Raw genomic sequence first — 6,693 nt, forward strand, 5'->3', positions numbered from 1 at the left:
CTCCATCTCCAGGCATGAGGTCACATAAGGCAAATACTAGTTATATTTATAATGCTGTTTTCTCCATAAACATGGAACACTACTTTTTTCATTAGTCATGACAGTCATGAGAAACAAAATGGATTTATGAATGTTTCCCCCACTCTGACTGATATATTAAAATAAACTCAAACTGTTGTGTTACCATCTTAGGTCTGTTTGAGTGTCACAGTCATGGATATGCATATTTTGAAAGCAGGCATCAATAAACTTATCAGCAGCCCTCAGATGATATCAAAGTTGAGATATCAAAAAAGATTGCATGCTACATAATGCATAATCTACTTTGTTTCAGTTTTATATAGATACAAAAAAAAAAAAAAAACATGAATTCCCCTTAAATAATAGACCAACTATAAGAATTAGTAATCTAAATGTGTATGCAGTGGGCAATCATTCTTTTTAATTAAGCATATTAATGAATGTGGCTAATTGCTAGGGCTGGATTTATGTGACGAGGAATGACTGGAGTGGCCAAATGAACTTTATTCTTAAATAACAGACTGTGGGTGGAAGCCCAGCCCACTTCTTATTATGTGATAATTAAACAACTCTTTGGAGACTTTAGCTAACAAGCTCTGGATAATTTTAACCCTCCACATGGTGGGAGATGAATTCACCAGACTGTGCTCATATACATATTCCACATGCTTCTCAGAAGCCACGCTAATTGGAATTGTGGCTCGCTGTAAATCAAGTAAAGCCATTCCCCGCTGTCTGTAAGGAACCTGAGACCTTTCGCGTGACCTCTAGACTGACTCACTACAGACCAACTCTGACACAAGAAGAGGTTCAATAAAATATATAAGCTTACTTTTAACACACTATAAAAAAAATAAAACGTTGAGTTAACTTAAAAAATTAAGGTAATTTCCTGCAAAGCAATTTTGAGTTTACTCAACTTTAGTAGATGAAATTGTGCAAATTCATATATAAAAGTTCACTAAAACTACTGGTTTAAGTTGAGTGAACTACCAGTCAAACTTTTAAAAATGAGTTGGCACAACTTAGTTCTTTTAGTTCAGTAAACTCAAAATTGTTTTACAGCAAATTACCTTAATTTTTTAAGTTAACTCAACCACTTTTTTTTTTCAACTATTTAAATGTATAACTTTAAATCTGACATCCAGATTCTCAGCCACAATGTACGCTCCCCTCACATTATTTAAGAACACAAATGCACACAGTGCAAACAATACTGTAAATACAACACAAACAAGGTTTTGTCATCATTACAGAAAGTGTTTGTTTATTGGCATTCTGCAAAATGACAACTTCAAAAGGAACACAATTTGGTATGCAGTTTTACTAAACTCAAACTAGGATAAAAAAAAAAAAAAAAAAACCTTGTCAACTAAATTAATTTTAATTGGCATGCAACAAAACTTACAACAAAAATGCTCTTAAATAATTTTTTTAATTGCCAAAAAAATAAATAAATGAATAAAATAAAAAATTCTGCAGCAATAAGCAAAGTCTTAAATCAGAAGTCGCAACAAACCTTGTATATAATTGAAAGGAAGCTAAACTTTACAATCACCTTAACATTTTCTAATTGTGGCACACACATAATGCAACAAACACGCTGGATCAATAAGCAAAATATTTCAACTATTAACACAGCATTTAAAAGAATAATTCAGCCAAAATTATTCTGGAAATTCTGTCATCATTTACTCACTCCCATATCGTTCTAAACCCTTGTTCATACTCAGAACACAAATGAAGGTATTTTAATGAAATTTGAGAGATTTCTATCCCTGTATTGAAAAGGCTGTTCACTCAAAACGTTGACACTTCAAAGCGTTCATAAAGAGATAATAAATAATAAAATAAATATATAATAAATTAATATGAATTGAGCGGTTTAAGTCTTCTGAAGAGACGCAATTGTAGGGATGCATGAATTAGGGTTTAGAAAATATAATAGTGTATTCTTCTTATTATTAGTACATTTATACCATTAATATTAGTATTATTTATTAATATTATTTCTATATATTATCTATTAATATTGTTTTTATTTTTCTTATAATGTATTGTAGCCTGTATTAGGGATTTACACACTCACAAAAACAAAACAAAACATGTAGTTTCAATTAGGTAGTTTTATTTTTTAATTGATGTGAACTTGCTCCAGTGTTCCAGTGAAATACTGTATCTTCAGGATCCTCTGTGATGCCTTTAAGTCCATCATTTTGGTGTGATTGAGTGTTGGTTTCTCTGCAGATGATGAGGTTGTGAATTTGATGCATCTGAAATACACAGTTGAGTTTAGAGTTAAAGAGTGTCCTTGTGTTTATGTAAAAACAATTATGCTTATGAAGGCCATAAGCAAAAATAGACATATGAGCACTTGTAAACAGTATGCCCTTCATTATATTAAAAAAAGAAAGAGATTTAAAGTCAAGAGATAGCTTAAATATAGTTTTAACATTTATTCACAAACTCAAGTAATAATATCCAAGTAATTATAAATATATAAAATAAATCTAACAATGGATCTTGAACTCAATATCTCTGTTACTTACTTAGTGGAGAAGAGGAGAGTATCCTTAACTGAACAGAGCCGGTAACACTAACCTTTAATGAACCATCTTTTTTAGAGTGTACTTATAATGCAATGCTAATTGACAGTTTTTAAGCTATTACTGTATAGAATACTAAAACATAATATAATTTCTGTGTTGTTTCTTTATGAATACACATTATATAAAACTCAAACTCACTGCACTTGCAGAGATGGAGCACGTCTCTTCAGAAGACTTTGATTAAATCATTTAATTCATATGGATTCATTTTACAGTCTCTTTATGAACATTTTGTAGCACCAGAATTTTAGGTGAATAGTTTTTCAGTGGATGGACATAAATATCTCAGGTTTCATTAAAAAATATATTAATTTGTGTACTGAAGATGAACAAATGTCTTATCGACATGACGGCGAGTAAATGATGACCAGATTTTCATTTTTTGGGTGAACTAAATTAAGCCAAAGACAGCAACAGCAGTGGAAGGCCATGTATATATTCCAGCACAATCTGCGTCTCTAGTACTACAGCTAGGCACCTCTGGGTTTGAGTGGATGGTGGCAACATCATCATCCAGTGATAGATAAGATGCTCATCTTCATCCCCTGGGATGGACATCCTCTGGCTCAGTGTCCTGCAGTGCAAAAAATAAAAAACTGCATCAATTTTAGATTTCTACTAAATATTGACATTAAATGTTTAAAACATAACAAATAATAATAATACAATTCTGTATAACTTCTAATTCTACAATCAGTGTTAATATTTTCAGCAGTGAGTGTTGTCTTAACTTTTTATTTTTGTAACATTAAGGGAACAGATATTAGCAGGTTTATGAGGCTAATGCACGGATCAAATTTAGTGATACACAGGCAATTTTTCTCTCAACTGCTGACTCTAACTTCAGACGTGACATAACTGACTGTTTACGTGAATACTCACCATTATGGACATTTTGATGTAACTTTGTGTGTATCTGACAATTTAAGCGAACTATGCTGCTAAAAAGTGCTTAATTTGTGATTGAAAACTTTCTGCGGGTGTGTGTGAATAAGCACGTTTATCATCTTACACTGTACTTTATTTTCTCATTCATGGATGTTTCTTCGTGGCGACGTCATCATATACGTTGTACCTAACTGTGTAGTTTGTTTGGCTTACTTGTATTAAATCTAGGTAGAAAATAACTTACCTTGTCAAGGAGACTCCCTTTTCCCCATCGTTGTTGATGTTTGAAGCTGCAAACCCCGTGTATAATCCAGAGATGGCGCTTTGCGCATGAGCAGTGATGTGAAGTTAACCACTCAAATGAAGAAGTCAAAATATTGAGTTTACTCAACTTTCTTATTTATGTTCATTGAGCGAAATATAGTAAACATTCAGTTAACTTGTTTTGATGTGTAAACTCAACATTTTGCTAAAAAAAAAAAAAAAAATGTTCACCTGACTTTTTTTTTGCAAGTTTGCAATTTGCAAGTTGGAGTTTTTACAGTGCAGCTTTGGTAATGTAAAGGGCTTTCACAAAATCGTGGCCTTCATTCCTGTGAATTTATGACTTAGGTTGATTGCCAATAAAGTCATGTAAATGACTAGATTCACCCAAGAGACCATCTGTTCAACGCAGCATAATGAGACATATAAAACAGGTTATAAAATAGTCAAATAATAATTGAAGTGATGCTGCTGTGAAGGAACACATTCATTCTGATATATATATATATATATATATATACATATACATACATATATATATATATATATATATATATATACAGTTGGGCAAAAAAAAGTATTTAGTTCAGCCACCAATTGTGCAAGTTCTCCCACTTAAAAAGATGAGGCCTGTAATTTTCATCATAGGTATACCTCAACTATGAGAGACAAAATGAGAAAAAAAATCCAGAAAATCACATTGTAGGATTTTTAAAGAATTAATTGGTAAATTCCTCGGTAAAATAAGTATTTGGTCACCTACAAACAAGCAAGATTTCTGGCTCTCACAGACCTGTAACTTCTTCTTTAAGAGGCTCCTCTGTCCTCCACTCATTACCTGTATTAATGACATCTGTTTGAACTCGTTATCAATATAAAAGACACCTGTCCACAACCTCAAACAGTCCAACTCCAAACTCCACCATGGTCAAGACCAAAGAGCTGTCAAAGGACACCAGAAACAAAATTGTAGACCTGCACCAGGCTGGGAAGACTGAATCTGCAATAGATAAGCAGCTTGGTGTGAAGAAATCAACTGTGGGAGCAATTATTAGAAAATGGAAGACATACAAGACCACTGATAATCTCCCTCGATCTGGGGCTCCACGCAAGATCTCACCCCGTGGGGTCAAAATGATCACAAGAACTGTGAGCAAAAATCCCAGAACCACACGGGGGGACCTAATGAATGACCTGCAGAGAGCTGGGACCAAAGTAACAAAGGCCTCAAATCCTGCAGTGCCAGACGTGTCCCCCTGCTTAAGCCAGTACATGTCCGGGCCTGTCTGAAGTTTGCTAGAGAGCATTTGGATGATCCAGAAGAGGATTGGGAGAATGTCATATGGTCAGATGAAACCAAAATAGAACTTTTTGGTAAAAACTTAACTTGTCGTGTTTGGAGGAGAAAGAATGCTGAGTTGCATCCAAAGAACACCATACCTACTGTGAAGCATGGGGGTGGAAACATCATGCTTTGGGGCTGTTTTTCTGCAAAGGGACCAGGACGACTGATCCGTGTAAACGTAAGAATGAATGGGGCCATGTATCGTGAGATTTTGAGTGAAAACCTCCTTCCATCAGCAAGGGCATTGAAGATGAAACGTGGCTGGGTCTTTCAGCATGACAATAATCCCAAACACACCGCCCGGGCAACGAAGGAGTGGCTTCGTAAGAAGCATTTCAAGGTCCTGGAGTGGCCTAGCCAGTCTCCAGATCTCAACCCCATTGAAAATCTTTGGAGGGAGTTGAAAGTCCGTGTTGCCCAGCGACATCCCCAAAACATTACTGCTCTAGAGGAGATCTGCATGGAGGAATGGGCCAAAATACCAGCAACAGTGTGTGAAGACTTACAGAAAACGTTTGACCTCTGTCATTGCCAACAAAGGGTATATAACAAAGTATTGAGATGAAATTTTGTTATTGACCAAATACTTATTTTCCACCATAATTTGCAAATAAATTCTTTAAAAATCCTACAATGTGATTTTCTGGATTTTTTTTTTTTTTTCTCATTTTGTCTCTCATAGTTGAGGTATACCTATGATGAAAATTACAGGCCTCTCTCATCTTTCTAAGTGGGAGAACTTGCATAATTGGTGGCTGACTAAATACTTTTTTGCCCCACTGTGTATATATATATTACATTACATCTAGGGGACAGGGTTGTGAGAGGCAGACAGAGAAAGAGACTAGGAATCTGAGTGGATTGAGGACTCTCAGCACTGTCAGTCTCCGTTAAGTTAGCTGTCCATTGACTCTCATAGGCTGCTGTACTGTGAATACTGTGACAACTCTTGCTCATCCGTGGAAAATTCCATTACCTCGCTGTTACAGAATGACTAATGATAGTGCCCTGTCTTCAATTGCTGCGAAACAGACACAGACAAGCGCTTTTTGTGGATGTCTGTGTGGGTGTGTGTTTTCTGTCTGCCGTCTATGTAATTTAAAGAACAGCAAGGCAACAAAATGGTGCAATTCTGCACAATGTGGTTCAACAGAAAAGTTTTGCCATTAGTGCTTGTTAGGATTTAGATAATTTTCTCTGCAGGTGACAGTTACTATTGTGTCTTGTCTGCTAGTATATTGGGAGAAAGAAAAAAATACCTCAGAGAATAGATAGGGTTGAGTTAATTGGATTTTTGACTGGATTCTTGTCCAGTGCCATCTTGGCAGGAAGTGTATGTTGTCCAGAATTACAGGAATCTGGCATTCTCATGGGGACCCTGCCTATTGATTGATGACTCATAGATGTCTATGCAAATTTAACTGGGAAGGGTATATATAATATACAATAATATAATATAATATAATTTACATATTTTATATATTTATGCTCACATTTACATTAGGCTATATAGCTATAACTGTCCAATAAAGGGGGAAAAGCTCATAATTATTATTAAATTGGAGG

The 6,693-nt window shown here is 34.9% G+C and overlaps 1 long non-coding RNA gene across 1 annotated transcript; it reads right to left on the bottom strand.

The window, feature by feature from the left end:
* Positions 1-2,043: 2,043 nt before the first annotated feature.
* LOC131553898 (uncharacterized) lies at positions 2,044-4,069 on the bottom strand. The gene is made up of 3 exons (XR_009274291.1): positions 3,763-4,069; positions 3,109-3,204; positions 2,044-2,294 (listed from the first exon to the last, which is right to left on the bottom strand). It is a non-coding gene; the product is annotated as an uncharacterized LOC131553898 (long non-coding RNA).
* Between the last annotated feature and the right edge of the window lie 2,624 nt (positions 4,070-6,693).

Source organism: Onychostoma macrolepis, chromosome 14 (genome assembly GCF_012432095.1).
Source record: "Onychostoma macrolepis isolate SWU-2019 chromosome 14, ASM1243209v1, whole genome shotgun sequence".
Classification (NCBI taxonomy): domain Eukaryota; kingdom Metazoa; phylum Chordata; class Actinopteri; order Cypriniformes; family Cyprinidae; genus Onychostoma; species Onychostoma macrolepis.